We start from the raw sequence: 20,499 nt of genomic DNA, 5'->3' as shown, positions 1-20,499 counted from the left end.
AAACAACAAGGGCTCTTATGATTTTCCTTTAGCAGAAGATGCTTTATAATGCAGAGCATCATGGAACATGGCAAATTTAGGATGCATAAATCGAGCGTATCGCTGTACACCTAATCCAATAGCAAAGAGGAAAAGTGTCTATTTTTATTAATAAAACCATTAAACAATTCCAGAATCAAGTCCAGACCAAATCTTTAAACAGTATTTCAATTTAGATTTTTGGTTTTGTTTTTATAATCTGACCCTCTTTGACCTTTTACATAATTTTTTTTAAGCAATGTGTTCGCTAGAAAGAGAGTGTGTATATTTATCTAGATTGTATTTAAAAACAACTCCACTGCAGTGTTTTCTCTAGAATTTTTTCCAGCTGTGGTGGCAGGCCTTTTACACAGATCTACTTACTACCTATGGCAATTCAATGACAAATGAGATCACATTTATGTAATACAAGCATGCAAATCGTTTTTTTGCACAAAACGTCTTGTATGCCCTCAAATATACGCTGCTCAAATGCAGATTTTCTTGTGCTTTCTAAAATAAATGCTGCAGAAGTGCGATTTAGTGCGTTTAAGTAATGAGCATGTCTCCAACATTTATTCGAGTTGCTAATGATATTTATGAATGTCTCCAATAGACCTACAGAGCGGTATTGACGTGTCCTGAGGTAAAGTGAAACGGCTATAAATTTCAGCAAGATAAAGTCATTGTATGCAGAGTCATAGACCTTTATCTATAAAGTATAATTATGGAAACTGTGTTCATCACTACGTCATATTTGCTGGCCTCACGCATCACGCACTTGTCAGTCAGTCAGTCAGTCAGCCTGTCACTTTAAAGGGTTAAACAAATAACGCACAGCACTACTACGATTACAGAAAAGTTCACGCTGTTATAATTCACTTACCTGTTAATACGCTTTGTTGCGATTGTAACCCGCTATAAAAAACACTACTGAATGTTTTAAATGAGAAGCTGTATTGTAGCTGTGGCGGGATGAATTTTGGTGTGGCGCCCCGCCATGGAAGAATGAAGGTAGCTGAAACCATGAACTGATTAAACATGTGAATGCCTGGGACCTGAACACTGAATATAATAATAAAAGTAATTTGGTAAGATATGTCTATTTGTCTATAAAAATTATTTTTTTAAATACAGCATTGACATTGTGCTACAAGGGTTAGTTGTTAGATGAATTAGTACATAAAATTATTAACCAGATTAATATTTTAGAAAAACACTGAATAAAGCAAAATAATTCCAGAATAATTCATTTTTTTGTCCCTTATAATAATAATTATACAGAGGACGTTACTGTGTTTATCAATACTGCTAATTCCTGCATATCAACAAGAGCTGTCATTGTTTAAAACAAACTTGCTGACTCTTTAATCATTTTGTTAATGCTTGTATGTGTTTACATACAAAGTATATAGGATGGTGACATTGTCATAATTTCCATGCCTTTTCTGCACTCGAGATTCTTCTCTCCTTTTAGTTCTTGCTCCTTAGTTGGCAAAAACAGTACATTTAATAGTTGTTTTGCTTGATATCTATTTTGCAGGGGTCACTAATAATAGATATTGTGTGTTTTTCCCCCCTATAAATTCTGTAAGTTTGTAAGTTGATGGTCTATATTTCTCAATGATATCAATGATATCAGATTTGCAGAAGAATCACTGTATCTGTGTTGTTCAAGGTATTTTGTTTGGTCTTGTGCTACAAAAATGATTTGAAAAGATTGAAGTGGAGAATTAAGCAACACAACATGCTTGTAGGAGACGATTGTACATGTAATATTGCTTTGCATATTAACCAACTGCTTCTGTGTACATCCTGGGATTTGATGGGATGATGGTGAAATCTCCAAAACCACGGTTCAAGCATAAACTTGCCATGCTTTTGTGAACCTGATTCATATGGTTCCACTCCTGGCACAGCTCAAACTGCTTGAGTATTTCACAGGAATCTCAAATCTTTTGAGGAATTGTGCAAATCAAGCAATGCCCTTTCCTCTGTCTGAGTTGTAAAGGAGCTCTTAAATTGAATTTGAATCTCTTCACTTAAGCACATTTAACTACTGTGCGCTGTCGCATCTGGAACATGCAGTTCTTTTTCAAAACACATTTTCACTATTTTTAACCAAGAAAAGATGGAAAATCTGGTGAGTCAGCCATGAGCATTTGGGCCATTTATGCACGTCTTTAGAATATAATGACAGCAAATGGATTGTTTAAAACTGTAGGCTCGAGCACATATTGAGAAGAAATCTTAAGTCCCAAAGCATTTAAACGTGGATGTGCACAAACATAGTGCATTTAGACCGCATGAAATAAGAGTATTTTATATTGTTGTAATAATCATTTATATTGTATAGTAAGCAGTAGAAATATTTTTAACAATTATAATAACATTAAATGTTTCTTAAGCACCAAATTGTCTTATTGTAGTTATATAAGGATCATGTAAGATTAAAGATTGGAGTAATTAGTCTGAGAATAAAATATAAGGTTGTTTTAAATTGTATTATTTCAGAAAACAAGCTTTTGTGTTTGATTTAGTCAAATAAATCCAATATTTTGAAGCATAAAATGTATGCAGTAGTATTTACTTGTGCTTAAAATGTAAGGTGAAGGGTAATACAAATCTTTTCTGCACAAAAGGTGGATCCAGAGACTATTTTCTAGCAATCTGGTGATGAAAGGAGCCATCTGTCCATATTATAAATTTCACTCAATTCTCAAGTTGAAATCTCTCTATATAAAATTGGCCCTAAAATGCTGTATAATTCATTTTACTACCATGCTCTAGGTTCTTTTGTGGATCTTTTTGATGAATGGACCTACAGTAGATTCTGTTCTCAAGGACGACACTGTCAGATGTTCTGCTGCTTTATTTTCATTTGTATTTTTCTGAAGATTCAGCTGCAGGTTATATATTTTTTTCCTTTTTCACAGAACACAGTCTTTTAGACAGTATGGCTCTTCTTTCACCCCAAATCAAATTGTGAAAATCTCTAAATGTCAGGGATAGCAGCTGTTTGCTCTTTAAAAGACCTCAGCTTTTCTTTGTTCGTCTCTCGCTTTAGCATGATTAATTATTGGAGAACCGTTACTTTTGTTGAATCAGATCTTTGTTTCTGCAACAGCATTTGTGTTAAACAGAGAAAAGCAGTAGATGCAGCTCATTTATCAAAATAAATGCAGAGAGCTGATTCGGTTCTGCAGATCTGTGCGTTTACCTTGGTCTCGTGGCACAGCAGCTTTGGTCTCCACCCACTCACTCTCAGTGTTTCACATGAGCCCCACAGAGGGAAATTACAGGAGGGCACACGGCAAAAGCAGGTGCGCCCAGAAGCTGTGATTAAGAGCTTGTGGAGGTTTGAACCGACGGGGTGGTGTTCGAGGACTAACCTTGAAGCATTTTAATGTCAGTTTAAAACATTACACTACCTGACAAAAGTCTTGTCGCCTAGCCAGAGATATACACATATACACATATATCTATGATCGGGAGTTTTCCTGGATGTTAGTATTTTTATTTTTATTTCAATTATGAAAATTATAATTTTACATCACTTTTCTACATTGATGGATCAGTGACCGCACGGGCATTCCTGACAGAAAGCTTGTGTTTGTGTGTACAGAAATGTACTATCCACCTCCCTGTTAAATTTGATCTAATCATGTCCTGAAACACACCTCCTCTCCTGCTTTCACTCCTCATACTGACGGAGGGAGCGTTTCGCTTGTGAATGAATCTCCATTATGAACGACTCCTTCACTAGCCGACAATAATACAAGTTTCTGACACCGCAGCATCTCGTTGTCATATTTCTTTTTCATTGTTTGCTGATTTTATTTAACAAAGCTAGCATAAACCGAGTATTTAGTGCGAATTGGAGCTAATTTGACTTATAGTGAATGCAGTAAGTGGCTGTATTAGTATCAATAACGCTACCTGTTTAGCACAAATTTCAGAACATACAAAAACGTAAAAACTTAATCCTACCTATGAAATGTTCTGCCTTTGTGCTTTGTTTTCTTTGTTTGCTCGTTACTACACTCGTAGACAGCGCTACAGTCCCGCATCTTCACGTAATAACACTTGTCTAGTGCAACTGAATGACATTTGTCCTGGGAGCACTGTACCAATGTGGCTGCGCTATTGACGCATGCTCAGGGTCCCTATACAATATCTAGTGTATATATCTATGTCACAAATTGAGGTGCGGGGAAATGAGGCGGAGTGGAGCGACAACGCGGGGAATCCTTCACAAACTGAGGAGCGATCACAAACCGAAAGCGGCGAGAGCGTCAAAGTAGCCAGAAGTCATTCATTTTTTAACGAGAACCGGCGGCGAGAAACAGCGGCGCGTCTTCATTGGCCATGACGCGGTTCGGCGGCAAGCAATCAGAATGAAGTAGTCCACCGCTTGAGAGGTGTTCAGAGAACACAGACCTGTGAACTTTGGTTCCGTCCACAGTTGTTCCCAAGAGTTTGATTATTGCGGTTCCTGGATTTTTAATTTAAATTTTTGAAAATCGCGACGACGTGGGGCCCCCTAATCACGCGGGGCCCCCCCGCGGTGCGTGCCCTGCGGGCCCGTCCGCTACGCCACTGACCCCGGATTAATAAAGGGACTAAGCCGACAAGAAATCGAATGAATATAAAGTCATGGTGCAGTGGAAAAAGAATGAATATTGAGTATGACTCTCATGAGCTTGAACGACTGCATCCATACATCTCTGCAATGACTCCAATAACTTATTAATAAAGTCATCTGGAATGGTTAAGAAAGGGTTCTTGCAGGACTCCCAGAGTTCATCAAGATTCTTTGGATTCATCTTCAATGCCTCCTCCTTCATTTTACCCCAGATATGCTCAATAATGTTCATGTCTGGTATCTGGGCTGGCCAATCCTGAAGCACCTTGACCTTCTTGCTTTTAGGAACTTTGATGCGGAGGTTGAAGTATAAGGAGGAGCGCTATCCTGCTGAACAATTTGCCCTCTCCTGGGGTTTGTAATGTAATGAGCTGCACAAATGCTTTGATACCTCAGGCTGATGTTGCCATTCACTCTGCAGATCTCTTGCACGCCCCCATACTGAATGTAACCTCAAACCATAAAATTTCCTTAACCAAACTTGACTGAATTCTGTGAGAATCTTTCTGTGAGAACCATGAGGGTTCCAATAGGTCTTCTGCAGTATTTGTGATGATTGGGATGCAGTTCAACAGTTTGGAGAACTTTTCCAAATTATCAACTAGATATCAAGTTATTATTTGTTGCTCTTACAACTGGGATCGACGACAAGGCTTTTGTCAGATAGTGCAAATTGTAATTATTGGATTTAAGGACACTTGGTCTCCCTATGTGGGCTCATGGATTTAAGGTGCTTGCATTAGTGACATTTCAGAGACGTTTTGTGTGCATAAAGAACCGGTAGCTTTGAAATGTTTAAAGAACAGCTCACACAGAAGTCACTTTCAGTACAAGTAACTTTTCTGTTGGCCAGAGCTGCTAATTAGCATGATCTACTTTTACTCATTATCAACTTTTTTTTTGCACTTACCCAGTTCTTCTCTATATGTGAAAGTAGAGTTGTTCTAATATGAATTGAGAGGGAATTCAACCTTGTTGTAAAAGTATATCTTATGCATCTGACAGGCAGTGAAAGAAGCAGATAACTGACATTTTCTGGAGTGCTCAGTGCTGCTTTAGTAAGAAAATGTTGAGTCAATGCAGTGTGCTGTATTTCATCATGTTTTTCTATATAAACTTTGTCTATTAAAATGATATGACACATAATTATATTGATGTTGTATAATACATTATAAAAATAATTTCCATGCAAATGTCATCCTTGTCATGAAAAAAAAAAACATTTCTACGCTTTTTGTGGATGCAAGTATTTTACAGTTCTTTAAATATACTCAAAACTGTTTCTGTCAGTGACTTTAAACTACTATATTTGATATACCAAAGTCACACAAGTGGCAATTTCACATCTGAAGTGTCACATCTATAATGAAGCTTTTTTCTAATAATAAACGTAAAATAAAAAAAAAAAAATCACTAATTTTTTTCTATAGTGAGCCAACTCTTATGCTTTTATTTAGCATTATTTATTTTGGGTTGTGCAGTTAAATTCACAGAAAGCGTGCTGTATACTGTAAACTCGATAACCTTTTTTGTCGCGTCCATAACGCACGATTATTTTCCTGATATAAAAATGCTTACAGATTGATATTTTTCGGAACCTTTAACTCTGTGGTTAGTTGCTTTAAATAAAAATTTACAAACATTTTCGTTGACTAATAAAAACGAGATAATGTTATTGGGGCACGTTTTTTGAAATGATCCAATCAGAATTAATCTTGGTGTGTTATGCATGATGCACACACACATTTGAAAAGGAACTGATCCACCATAAACGGCGGATGCGATTACATCATCATAAAGTAGTCTTTCCACTGCACACGATTATTCGGACATGACTGTCGGAATACGCCCTTTTGTGGCAGTCGCACAGAATTTTCTGTTTTGTCGTGCACCATGGTAGAGAAGCCGTTCTCGCAATGTCCAAAATAAAGGAGTGCAAAAGCAAGAGGCTTTATTCTCCCTGCCTTCACCATGGTGAATGAATGAATACTAGACATTTAAAAAACACTAAAAGTTTTGGTGGAGACAACATTGATAAAATAATAGTTTTTATTACTTATTTATGAATAGAAATGTTTTTTTTTTTTTTATATAAACTTTTTTTCTGATCCAAAAAAGAAGGAAAAAAATGTTCTCATCTCACCAGGTCGCATACGGTCTAGGAGCAGAAGTTATTTTTGTATTTTAACGGATCTGCAGCTCAAATCAGTTCTTAATTTTCCTTATACAGAGATGATCGGAACTCCACGCAGCTCTCAGACTACTCTCTATTTGAAATAAATGACTTCTGTCGCTTGTCGTTTGTCGTGTGCAGTGGAAAGGCAGCTTAAGAGTAGAGTAGATTTAGTCGACTAAAACTAAAATGATTCAGAAGACTAAATGTGACTAAAATTAAAATGAAATTTTAGTCAATAGACTAAGACTAAAACTATATCAAAATTAGCTGTTAAAAATGAACACTGATTTCAATAAAATGTTAAAAGATACTTTATGAATTTACGTTTCGAATTTGTACTGTGAATGTCACATCCATAACACTGGAATTGCTCATTACAGTAAAACACTATCTGAATAAATTGGAGTGGACCAGGTTGAAGTTATTAATCTTAAACAATAATTTTAAATGAAAAATATTAATAATAATTTGTTTTTAATACTTTGTATACTTAGAAAATAATCATGTAATCAAGAGAGAGTAAATACTACTAAAACAAATGATTGATAATAGCTAAAAGTTTTATACGGTTTAATGAACATTTTAATTAAATAAATCACATTTCTATGATTGATTTAAAATTGACAAAGAAGGTGTACATCTGTCTAAAGTTTTGTCTAAAAGCTGGACATTTGTCGAGGCAGTGAGCTCAGATTATTATATTAATTGTTTCAGTTCTCAGTGACTCAGGCACCAGCTTACCATCCTGTCTCCACATTGCTTTCATTCATATTAGTTTGTGCTGATCAAGTGAAAAAGGTCCGAATTAAAGCTTATGATCCTGTGTGTTGATTAGCCAGCCCCAAAATGTGGAAACAACAGTATTGCAAACCCTTTACACTCACACAGTTCTGTTCTATAAGTATGAGTAGAGTTGTTCTAATAAGAATTGAGAGGAAACTCAACCTTGTTTCATAGGACATCTATTCTGCGATGGTGGCTTGACTTGTTTTCTCTGAACTCACTCTGTTTACCTCCAGACCTCCAGGTTGATCCTGTTTTACCCTTTAGAAACTTCCTCTATTTCCCCGCCTGGGAGAATATAGTCTGACAGCTCCTGTCAAAAGCCTTCAGGCAAAGAGAAGTTGTTTCTGTTTAACCCAGGCACAAAGAGGTTTTTTGTTATTCTGACCTCCAAATCTGGAAAAACTTTAAATTGGGCACAGTGGACTGTATTATTATGAAGAAACTATTCGTTTGCATTTTTATTTTAATTTTATTTCGTCTGTTATTTGTCATGCACTGTGTCATGTTTTAGTTAAAACAAATGGAGCTTCAAGGGTCTAGAATTGCTTTCAATACAAAGTTGAAATGTTTGTAAGAACCATTTATGAAGGTTTGAATGAATGGTTGCAATCCAAAGTATACTTTTTTCTTTTTACAATCCACAGCCTTTTTGAATATACTCTATTTGACCCTGTTTACACCTGGTATTTGGATGATTTGGTTGATCGCATCTCAAGTAGACAAAGGAGACACATTTCTGTTTCCATCTGGTGCTTTAATCTCTTCTGTCTGATTTGACCACTTTCTTGGTTTGTTTGAGGAGAGAGTTTAGAAATGTATGTGTGGACTTTTTTGATCTTTCAATATCTGGTATCCTAAAATAAGGTAACACTGTTTACATATGAACATGAAAGAAGATAAGGATTTTTTTGTCTCCGCTTTGAAAGCCACAAAACTACACCAGATGCAGTGGATTTGTTTTAGAATCATGAAAAGTGAGAGAATATTGTGCTATTTAACATTTAAAAAATATATATTTTACCTTTAAAGCAAACTTACAATGTCAGGCGGCAAAATTCAATGCCTGTCTAGTGAGCTTCAGCAGAGGTGAAGAGTAGCACTAAAGTAGTCTGGGTAATTGTTACATCAACCTCTGGCAGTGGTTTAAACTTTAAATTATACGATCCCCATATACAGCTGTATTTAGAAATGTTAACTTGTTATTGGATCAACTAAAACGCATTTTAATACTGGACATAAACAGGGCCTTTTCACCAAATAAAGCAAACAAAAATAAATCATTTTAAAGCGCATTGGATTGCATAGCCCAGAGCTATTCAGTTGGTGACCCGAGGCAATTTGTTCCGACCCTCCAAATAGTGTGATCAAAACATTAAAAATAAATTTAGTTCAGTGGAAAAACAGTCGCTATAGTTATGAAGTGATGCGTGTCTGTTCAATACAGCACAAGCTTGAACAGTCAAGTGACATTATGATTAAGCGAGTGGTGCGGGCAGCCGAAAACATTTGGATATGTTTGTAGAAAGGTCTTTTGTACAATGCGCTGATATCGTTAATAGGGATGCAATGGTTAGCCAATTTCACTGTTAACCGCTCTTTAATTCATTACGGTTAATTAATCGTAAAGGCTTCTCAGCGATGCATTTCTGTTGCATGGAACAAAACTGCTATGCCAGAAGTTATGCCAACTGTGTGCTATAGTTTAAAGTTCCGAGCTTATACCGAGGCTAATACGCAAGCACATTGGATTAACTATAGCAGCATGCCGTTCATGTATTGAGTCTTTTCCACACGCAAGTTCATTATTTCCAATAGAGACGTGTGCATATTGGGGAGCGGTGCATGCAGGGCTTGCAAGCGGACCGACATACTCCCGCCCTGCAGGCGCACACAGTAGAAATTCTCACGCTGTAGTGGTGAGAGTTGTGTGTAGCTTTCAGTGCAATGTAAACAAAAGATGTTAGAAGGCTATGTTAGAAGAATTAATACATTATTAAAATTATTATGTATGTATGAACGCAGATAATAACAATAGTTCATTTTAATTCTTAGCTAATATATTGCTTAAATTAACATTAGACAAATACTATTTTTTAAATTATTTTTGATTTAATCATTCATTGTTCTTTCATTTATTTTCATTGTAAAACTGTCACTCATGTTTGAATTGAATAAATGCACAATAATTTTTATAACCATGAAACCATGATTATTCTTCAGACGTTAATCAAAAAAACTAAATCTATAATCAACGCATTGATAATTGTTACGCAGTTCAAAACATAAGATATGAATGTGTCTGAATGTAGAAGAAGATTACTTGATTTTTGATACACTGATTTTGTTGTGCTTTAGATACAACTTTGAAATATGTCTGTAAAAAAGCAACATTGTACCATGCAATGATTATATGTAGTTTCAAAATACAGCTAAAATTACTGCATATGAGCTTTTATATTGCTGTTGTGTCATAGCCTACATTGCAAGTCATATCTCTCCAGCCCCATGACAAACTAAAGCTCTAAAAGTAACATCGAAATACCAGATTTGTTTATAGACTTTTTAAAAAGAAATGTATTTCAAAACAAAAATGTCTATAAAAAAGTAGAGGAAATTATGTTGGAGTTGCATTTCTTAAGCTCTTTGTTTATTTGACGAAAAATGAAGTGCAGTGCTGTTCCGTCTATGACAGCAGTGCTGCCTCTTAAGCCTAGTTTATACTTCTCCACACTTGTAAACAATTGTTCCATCAGGCTCGCAACATTCACGCGGCTCTCTGTCTTGCCCAGACTCATCAGGGCTACCAAGCCGACCAATCACAGAGCTTGCGCTACGCGTCGTTGTGACGTGTAGTTACATTTTTTGAGAGGTGCACGTCAGTGACGCCGACAGCCACGGCGAAGGGCTATGCGTCAGCGCCGTAGCATACGCCGACGTTTGACGCAGAAGTATGAATCAGCCTTTACAACTCAAGGTTTTGCTTTATGGCACGGCTGGATTTTGAACTGTGGACACCGAACCAGAAGCTTAGCATGTTGTGACATGTCTTTTAAATTCTGAAGTTTTTCCATCTTTTTCCATATTAAGTCATTTTGGCAGCATACAGTGTGTACATGTGCCTGTCAACTCTTATTATTTCTTCAGTTTATAGTTTGTGCATGTGCTGTTGTGATTTAATTTAAATACAGAATTATTCTGAACTTTTGATTCAGAGAATGAGAGTGGATTAAGAATCGCTTGAGAAATAATTGCGATGAATCTATACTTTTCCCACCCATAATAGCCTATAGTGTACACATGAAAACCCGAAATGTATATTTTGGGCCGAAGTAGATGCGAGGAGTAAGAAAATGCTAAACAGTACAATTTTTCTTGAGAATGTGCATAGGCAAATGCCAGAATGCATCTCGTGTGAATGGCTTTTTCTTCAGGTGAGTCAGAGGAGAGAAATGTCCCAGCAGTTCCCATGCTGTTATAATCGCAGCTTCCAGCGACTTTCTCCTCACCAGTTTTGGGGCTCTGAAAATCAGCATTTTTGTGGAGGTTTCTAGATTGTGTTGATAATGGCTCCATAGTAAGAGTTTCACATGATAAGGCACTTGAAGTCCATAAATTGGTCACAGAATTTTTTTTTTAATGACATGTTTTAGTTTTTTCCTGAGCTTGGAATAATGAGTCACTGTTGCTGACTGCTGATTCAGATTTCAGATTGACATTTTTTCCACTTTTTTTTGTTTAACATTCTTCTCCGTTTCTTCCTGTTCTGGAGAGGGGAAAGGAGAACTTCCTCTTGCTGTGAATGATATGAGCCGCTCTGGCCACCATAGACTCCCTGTGGAGGAAAACGGTGCTATTGGCTACAGCCCAGGAAGCTAATGACCTGCGCAGGCCTTAGACTGGAACGGCACCGTGAGATTCATTCACAGAGTCAGAAAGGAGATGAGAATGCTTTTCACACCAATCCCGTCTGCTTCACAGTCTGTGTTGCTGCCCGCAGACCTGCCACTTACCTGACTTCAGCTGTGCTTTTGGTGTTGATGTCATTTTTAAAATATTATCTTGCGTAATTATTATGGGTATTTATAGGCCACCTATATTGAAAATCAACTTTTAGAAGCTGTTTGGACAGAACTGTGTGTAGGTATAGTGTGTCCACAGTCATATTGGGGTGATAGAAACACAATAAGTCTCTTTAAAAAAATCTTTGGCATTTAAATTGGATCCAAAAGCCCTGTGACGTAGAAGTGTGATTCCTCCGCCCACCAAATTGATTGACAGATGCCATGTCAATAGCATGTATACACGTCTACAGAACATTTTTTTTTCAAAGAAACTGGGAATAAAACATGTTACAAGTCTCTGTGATCAGCTGCTAATTAATAATTCGCTTTATAAGTAAAAAACGTTTTTAAAACGGCATGATTGTAATAAAGAGAGTAAATCACTGTGCAATTCTTAACCAATATAATAACCACATCTGCATGGTGTTAGAAAACGCGCATGAGTGTGTATTGCAAGTGAGATTTGTGTGAGACTCATTTCAGAAAGGCTTGAATAAACTCCTCTACAAATACATCAAATAAACTTACTTGGTATTTTTGACTAGTGACTATTTTAGCTTCACCCATATCTGTTTCAATCACTGACGACTGTTTATCTAACATAACGCATGAGAAGCAGACACGCATGTTGAAGCGGTGGGTGGAGAGAAGCAGCTCATTTGGATTTAAAGTCACAAGCTACAGAAATGGCTACATTGTGATCAGTCGTCAAAATGGGCAGATTCTACATTATATAATAAATAATCTGATGGATATTTTGAGCTGAAACTTTAAAGACACATTCTGGAGACGCCGAAGTCTTACCTTACATCTTATGAAAGGGGTAAAATAGGTACCCTTTAAAATTTAAAGTCTTGAATGCTATTTGCAAGGTTTGCTATTTTCAAGTCTGTAATCATCTATATTCTGGTTTTCAGAGAGACTGTCTCATGAAGCCAGAGGAATTAACTTTTAATCAACTGAATTAACTTTTCAGCTACTTAAGGGTTTTGTGAGGATTTCTTAGAGAGTCGTTGGAGTGCCAGTACTGCTCTGATTTTTATCAATACCTGTTCTTAAGTTGCGTCTGTCTTTGTTTTTGTTTTTGAGCTGTGTTAAATGGATTTAGTTCTTTACAGTTGACATTTTGACTCTTTGTATTACTTTTTGTATTTTGACATTTTGACTCTTTCTTTCTTTCTTTCTTTCTTTTTTTCTTTCTTTCTTTCTTTCTTTCTTTCTTTCTTTCTTTCTTTCTTTCTTTTCTTTTCTTTCTTTTTTTCTACCTTCGATTACATTTTATATAAGGTTCCATTCGTTAACATTAGCATGAATTAACAATTAATGACACTTCTAATTCATGTATGTTTGACACTTAATGACACTTATATTTATTTACTATTTATTTTCTAATTCGCTTATATTTACTTATGTTCAGTATATTTATTGTATTTATTTAAATGCACACATGCATGCATATATTTGAGAAAGTTTATTCATGGAGTTTATTTTGGGGTCAGTTTTTTTCATGTTTTTATTTAATTCATCAATGCAGCATTTATTAATTGTAGAAAAATGGTTAAATTGTTAAATATTTATTTATTAAATATATATTTATTACTTATCATTATTAGTCATTATTGATTTTATTACTATTACCAATAACAGCAATAGTAATAATAATAAATAATATTAGAGTGATTTCTGAAGGATCATGTGACTCTAAAGACTGGAGTAATGAAGCTGAAACATCACCGTTAAAATCCCCTAAATGAATGATTAAATTAAATTATAAACTACTTTTGAACAGCTATTTTATAGTGCAATAACATTTCACAATTTTACAATTTGTTCTGTATTTTTGATGAAATAACTGCAGCCTTGTTGAGCAGGAGAAGCTTATTTTAAAACATTTAAAAATCTGACCCCAAACTTTTGACCGGTAGTGGTTGGTAAATTTATTACTGTCAGCGGGCAGGATTACTTTTGCTACTTGCTTTATACTTACAGCAGATTACAATAATACTTCAATAATGGTTTCTTTGTAGCAACTTTGTGTAAAGTATCCGCTGGAGGGCATGAAACAGCTGGATTGACATCACGGCGTCTTTCTGAGTCACCATCTACTCTGTGTTGAACTTACAACCTATGACACCTCATCTCTGTTCGTCTCTCTGGCAAAGTAGACAGAATGAAAATGTTAATCTGGTGCAGTGACGATGCGTGTGTTTTTCTGCTCATGTTTTTCCGTCCCTCTCCTCTGCAGTGCCACAAATACCAACCAGCCAGAAGCTTGCTTTGGGTGATCGTCAGCTTGTGCCTCAGATAAGACGGGTCTGCCTCCCAGAAATGGAAGCAGGACACAGTTGTGTTTTGATGGCTGTGGCACACAGGGCACTATATGGGCGCCAGATATCAGAAGCTGCTGCTCATTGCAAAGCCATTTTTGGATGTAATGACTCACTGATATGCTTCCTCCTACACCAACCTGTGGTAGCGGCCCAATTCATAGCTATATCCAGCCAGGTTTTTATTATTATTCTCTTTTATAGCAGTGGCAGAACACCTCTCCTTTAGTATAGCCAGATTGACTTCCGAATCTGGTTTTGGAGCTCAAATAGAGACTAAAGTTTGTGTGGCTGTTAAGAAACTTCATTTTTAGTCTATTTAAGGTTGTCGAAGCATCTCACTCCCACACATCTTATATAAGCGATGCCATCATCTTTGCACCTCAAAAAATTTAGCTTCAAGACCAACAAACTTTATAAATGAGTTGAATCCACAAGCAGCCAACTAGCCCCTCCCCTTTTCATTTACCGCTAATATCTGGAAATCATTTGATAGCTGCACAATGAACCGTCAAATCTCTGGCCCTCTTTTTCTTTCTTTTGATGTTGTTGTTATTTTTTTTCATGTGATTCTCCAAAAGGCTGGAATTATATGGTGTGAGGCTGTTTGACAGCTTCTCCTGTTAATTACACCACAGAGTTCTCTTTTTCTTTTTCCTGCTGTTTCTCTCTCTCTCTCTCTCTCTCTCTCTCTCTCTCTCTCTCTCTCTCCCTCTCTCATAGCTATTTTCGTCTTTTCCTCATACCATCTCTGTGACTGTGTTGCTAGGGATTGTTGGTGGAAATGTAGATGTATCTCTTGTAGGGGGAGCAGAGGCTTGTCTGGTTGACATGCTTATGGTTGACGGCATGTATGAGTCTCTTGGGGCTGATTGAGGAAAGCAGTGTTAATTTGCATCACAGTTTTGGGACATTATAGTGCAGTGAAGGGCATTCAGTTGGGGAAAATGTCAGTTTAAGTGTTTTTCTTTTTCTGTTTATTCATTGTTTATATTGTTAATGCAGTGGATTAAGGTTTTCTTATGAAATCAACTTTTCACTCGTCAAAGAGAGAACGTAAATGAGAACTGCTTTTAATGATTTATTAATATAGAATGAAATTTGCTCTTTTGCTGTAACAATTCAGAGAGACACATGACTGAAATGATCCATTATTCATTTTGAAATGTAGTGCAGTTGATGAAAACAAACTTAAGCAGATTTTAAAGTTATGAAGTGACATTGTACACTAGGGCTGCACAATATTTTGTATTAGCATCTCCATCGCAATTGTCACATTATAGGGAAACCAGGCAACACAATTTTGAATTCATTTACTTTGAATTAGGGTATTTATTGACCAAACACCATCGTCAATAACAAAAAAAAAGTTTTGTATAAAGTTCCGGTGTGCAAGTAGCGCACACTTGACGTGAGCACATTTCCACTTAAACCTAGTTGAAAACATCAGAACTTTTTCTAAATTTTGCAAGCACAACGCGAATTATGCAAGTATAACGAATCAATCTGCTTCACACTTTGTTTGGATTTTACACATTTCAGTAATAATGGCAGACTAAATACCTCAGACAAGCACAACACATCCAAACACTGCAGTGCTTTTTACTTTTCTCCATAAACTTGTATCGGAGCTGCAGCAATCGTTTGTCCGTTTGGCATCCTCTTAGAAAACGGTTGATGGTCGTCTAGTTACGAGAGACGCAAGGGAAGCGTGAGAGCAAGGCGCATAGAAAATGGTGAAGGAAACCACGCATATTTGGTTGTCACTTCAGGTCAAAATAACAACACATGCAAAAAGTGCCATATAGCAGCAGTGAGGAGATAAATAAAAAAGGATGTCACCAGAGTGGCTTTTTGGTTTCTTTTCTTGTGCATCCCAGCCACCAGCACCCCATCTGAATATCTAAATTATTTTTTAGCATAGGGGGTTATGTAGTCATTCAACTTCACAATTTGCAATGTTCAGTATGTATTTGAATAGTGATGGTCGGTTCCTTTACTCGATAGCTCGGATTTGATTATCATAATTTGCAGTGTCGACAGAGTTTAAGGTATTCTGTATCAATATTATGTACACCTTACAGATGTTGATCTACCTTTACCATTGCACACACTTTGTAACATTTTATTTATCAAGTTTAAGAGTATCTTTAACACTTTTTTTTATTATAAAGATATTTTTTTGTTTAAATCTTTTTATTTTTGCCATTAAAACTATTGCCTTAGTAATGTTGGTAAATTAAAATAAAGTGGTTAAATAAAAAAAAATCCAAATATTCCAAAATGTATTGTTAAAAAAAATCAGTATCGATATTGAATGATATAAAACATAATATCGTGATAATTTTTTTGCAATATCACCCAGCGCAAATTTTTTTAGATTCATTTCAAAGTTTAGCTATTGTGGAGTTAAAATTCTAAATTTGCATATTTTTCTGTTACTGTGTTAACATGAGAGGTCAAAGCATTTATCAAACATTAGTCACATTTAATTTATCATGAAGATTTTCATTAATAGTGAAGATTGTGAAGTGTTATTTTACATTTGTTTTTTCATTATCTGTGTCTGACTACTAAAAAATTAAGAATATAAATGTATAGAAGTAGAATAAAATATATATAAAGCCTAAAGCATGTTTGTATCAAGTTTTTAGTCTGTACCTCTAAAATCAGCTCGGGCTGTGTCATATATGGCAGCCCTTTTTAATATTCATTCTGTCTTTTTGACACCTTCTACAAGTACAAATAATATCTGTAGTTGCTTTTATTGGTATTAATATACCAGTAGCTTGCATGTTCACTGTAGAGGAGTTCATGAAAGCAGCTCCAGCCGAAAGTTTTTACAAATCGATACCATAAACATGGTGCTCTCTCCTCTCTGCTGACATACCCTTTTTTTTTTTTTTTTTTTTCTGGGGATATGGCCTCGTTTAGTTGAATGAAACCTTTTAAAAAAGACCTAGCTGAGAGTTTTAGCTCAGTTTATTTATTGATGATAAGGATGATGATGGTACTACTTTTGAAATAAATGAATAAAAAGGTGTGCTGGTGAATGTGTGGTGTTAGGTAATGTCTGTCAATTTCCTGATGTGAGCAGATGGAACAGCTTTCCAATTTAATATGCCATACTGCATATGGTATGTTAGGCTGAACATGTTTCAGTAGTGTATGTGTGTATAATAGGGTTGGGCATCTAAGCTATAATGCCGATTCGATACGCATCTCGATACAAAGAATACGATCCGATATATTAGCGATACATTTGTGACATATTGCGATGCGACACGATACGATTTACACCCATATCACGATACGATGCGATAATTCAGCACTAACTAATTAGATCAAGTTTATGAGATTATGTGAAAGAGGATGCTGTGCCATTGAATGAGTTTGATTATTTATTAACCAAGCAAAACCAAGACTTTTTTTTACAAACTGGCTTTTCTCTCAGAGCCAGAGTGTCAGTTTACAGTAGAGGGCCATTTTAGAACATATAGCACATATTATTTAAGTATTTTCAAGATAAACAGAATGTATAAGTGCAATATATATTAAAATATATATATTTGCACTCTTTCAACATAAAGGATTATCATTGCACAACAAGAATTGTGATTTAACTTTTCAACTATGAAAACAAGTTTTACAAAGATATATTTTGCCACTGAATATTCAAAACTTAAGGTCGTGAACTAGCAGTGTTATGCTGCTTTGAAACATCACTGTCACTGTAAACAACAGGCTAATAAAAATATAACAAACCAGCAATCTTCTTGCTGTGAGGTGGTCAAACTACCCACTGTGCCACCGTGACGCCCATTATTTTTATCATTATTATTATTAATATTATTATTATTATTATTATTATAATTAAATAAAAATTAACAGAAGGAGGTGTTCAAAACCTTCGTTCTCCGTGACACTAGGCTGAATATCTTTGCAGATGAACAGGGCCGTCACGTCCATAGAGGCGACCTAGGCGGCCGCCTAGGGCGGCAGTATAGAGAGGGCGGCGTCCGCAACACCCCCCCTTACCACCCGCATCCTCAGTTATGTCCGCGACACCTCCATCAGCGCCCGCTTGTCCTCAGTTATATCCGCGCATAGGGTGGCAGAATAGAGGTCCGCGACACACGCGCGTCCTCAGTTATATCCGCGCATAGGGCGGCAGAACAGAGGTCCGCGACTCCGGCGCGTCCTCAGTTATATCCGCGCATAGGGCGGCAGAATAGAGGTCCACTGGAAGATGCTTTCACAACAACACAGTGGCGCCGCTTCAAGTGAGATTTCAGATTAGTCGTACTGCCCGTGTATTTTACAGATGCGCGGCACACTTTTGCAAATTGCATCTGTCCTGTCATGTCGTCCATCCTTAAATCCATAATGTTGCCATACTTTAGATTTAAAACTCAGTGGGGAATAAAATGTTTGTTTTGCTTCTCGCGCTTTCTGAGGGCGCACCACTAGCTTCATCCGCACACCTGATACAGTTGTAGTGTAAGTGTACACATCCGCAAATCCGTTGCTAAGGCTTACTTTAAGTAGGTCGATTAAATTATGCGCCAAATACAGGTTGACAACACTTGTTAATAAATAAAAAATACATTCTATATTAAAAATATAAGCTGTATCTTGGAAAAACCGATGCATCTTGCAAAAACCGATGCATCTCGATTTGCTTCCAAAATTTCATTCATCCTCTGCTGCTCTACCGATGCACTCGCATCGTGCACGCGCATGACCGCGTATCGATACATATCGGTTAATCTTCCCATCCCTAGTGTATAAGTGAGAGAGAGTATGTTTTTGTATTCTTTTTTATTGTTCTGGCCACTGTGTGTCTTGACATCGGTTTAGTCAGTTTTCATTGATCCTTTGATAGAATGATTCGGTTTAATTGGACATTTTGTGGTCTCCCTCGGTCAACAAGAAATATGACTGAACTCATAAGCAAGCTTCTGTAGTGCAGTTTCAGTGTGTGAGGATCCATTGATTGTGGAACTAAGGAGAGCTGCCTTATTCAACTATAGGAATACCTTTTAGTCAGAGTTGTTCATTTAAGCTCTTATTCATATCAATGCATGTTTGGCTTAAGATTTGAATGCTTAGGTTGTGGTTTCCGAAGTGAACTGTGTTCCCAAACTTTCTGATCGTGTTTTCTGTGGAGGTTGTTTGGTGAGTAGCCGACCAATGGAAAATTTATTAGTCCAAGCCTCTCTTTATCAGCTATTAGAGGACTAATAGCTGTAAATAATGATATTTTCTGTAGTAATACTTTATTGATACATGGACGCCTATATCAATATATATTGTAAGTATTTTATTATTATAATTTGTTTTATAATATTATACGTTTTACAATCCACTAGATGGTGGTGTTTTTTTTTTCTCTGGAAAACTTGGTCACCTTGGTCACAACTTCGAAGGCACTGAAGTTGTTACCAATAAGTAGAATCTGCGTGCATTTTTTGCTATTTCTGAGCAGAATTGTGTTAAAAATCTGCAGATTTTTTTGGGAGTATCATAACTAAACCCTTATTATATGAAGTAAAAAAATAAAACCTTTTAAAAAATAAAAACTTTTATTTAATGTTTACAATAGAAATAAAATTAGATCTACTTTATTTGGTAAACAGAGCAAGTCTCTTATAATATATTGACTAAAAGACAGAAAATATAACTTTACAAACTGTATTGTAAATAAAATAAACCGAATCAATGATAGGCTAAAAATCTGCTGACTTCTGTGTGCGCAGATTAAGTGTGTGCATACCAATAAGTACTGAAATTAAAATAACTTTAATTTCCTACTAGCATCTAAGCATTATTGAACACGTTTATAAACACTGCTGATGAACCATTGTGTTTACATGATTAACAAAGATGACTGATTGGCCATAAAGGTCATCGGTTTACCACTCTTGGTAATTCACAGGCTGCCATTCACAGATTACAAACACATACATAGACACTGGAGTGTTTTAAAGCTGCGTCAATCAACTGATCTGTCTTTGAGCTGACATATGAGTAGGGCCAGAAGGAATCTGCGGACGATTTTTTTGCTATTTCTGCTGAGAATTTTGGTAAAAGTCTGCGGATTTCTGCGGAATTATTTTGAGAGTATCATAACTAAAACCTTAATATATGAAATAGAAAATAATATATTTTTAACTTTCCTTTAATGTTTAAAATGCAAATCCAATTAGATTAACTTTATTTCGTAAATAAAGCAAGTTTGTCATATAATATAATATAATATAATATAATATATAGAAAAAGACAGAAAATAATACTGTACAAACTGCATTGTACATAAATCAGATGAACATTTTCACATTAGTCAATAATGTTACTGAAATTAATTAAACTGAATAAATATAGATTTACACTCATTTACTCAAGTAAATAAACAGAATTAATGATGGGCTAAAAATCTGCGGAAAATCTGGAATTTTGCGCGTGCAGATTCCGTGTGGGCCTACA

At 36.0% G+C, this 20,499-nt stretch overlaps 1 protein-coding gene and 1 long non-coding RNA gene across 21 annotated transcripts in view; one reads left to right on the top strand and one right to left on the bottom strand.

The window, feature by feature from the left end:
* Positions 1-20,499, top strand: part of sipa1l1 (signal-induced proliferation-associated 1 like 1) — a 119,501-nt gene that overhangs the window by 36,083 nt on the left and 62,919 nt on the right. The window lies entirely within an intron of this gene.
* Positions 598-6,774, bottom strand: LOC141379285 (uncharacterized). The gene is made up of 3 exons (XR_012395808.1): positions 6,317-6,774; positions 4,570-6,222; positions 598-3,676 (listed from the first exon to the last, which is right to left on the bottom strand). It is a non-coding gene; the product is annotated as an uncharacterized lncRNA (long non-coding RNA).

The sequence above is a fragment of the Danio rerio genome, chromosome 20, assembly GCF_049306965.1.
Source record: "Danio rerio strain Tuebingen ecotype United States chromosome 20, GRCz12tu, whole genome shotgun sequence".
Lineage (NCBI taxonomy): Eukaryota > Metazoa > Chordata > Actinopteri > Cypriniformes > Danionidae > Danio > Danio rerio.
This window is presented reverse-complemented; position numbering and strand designations above follow the sequence as displayed.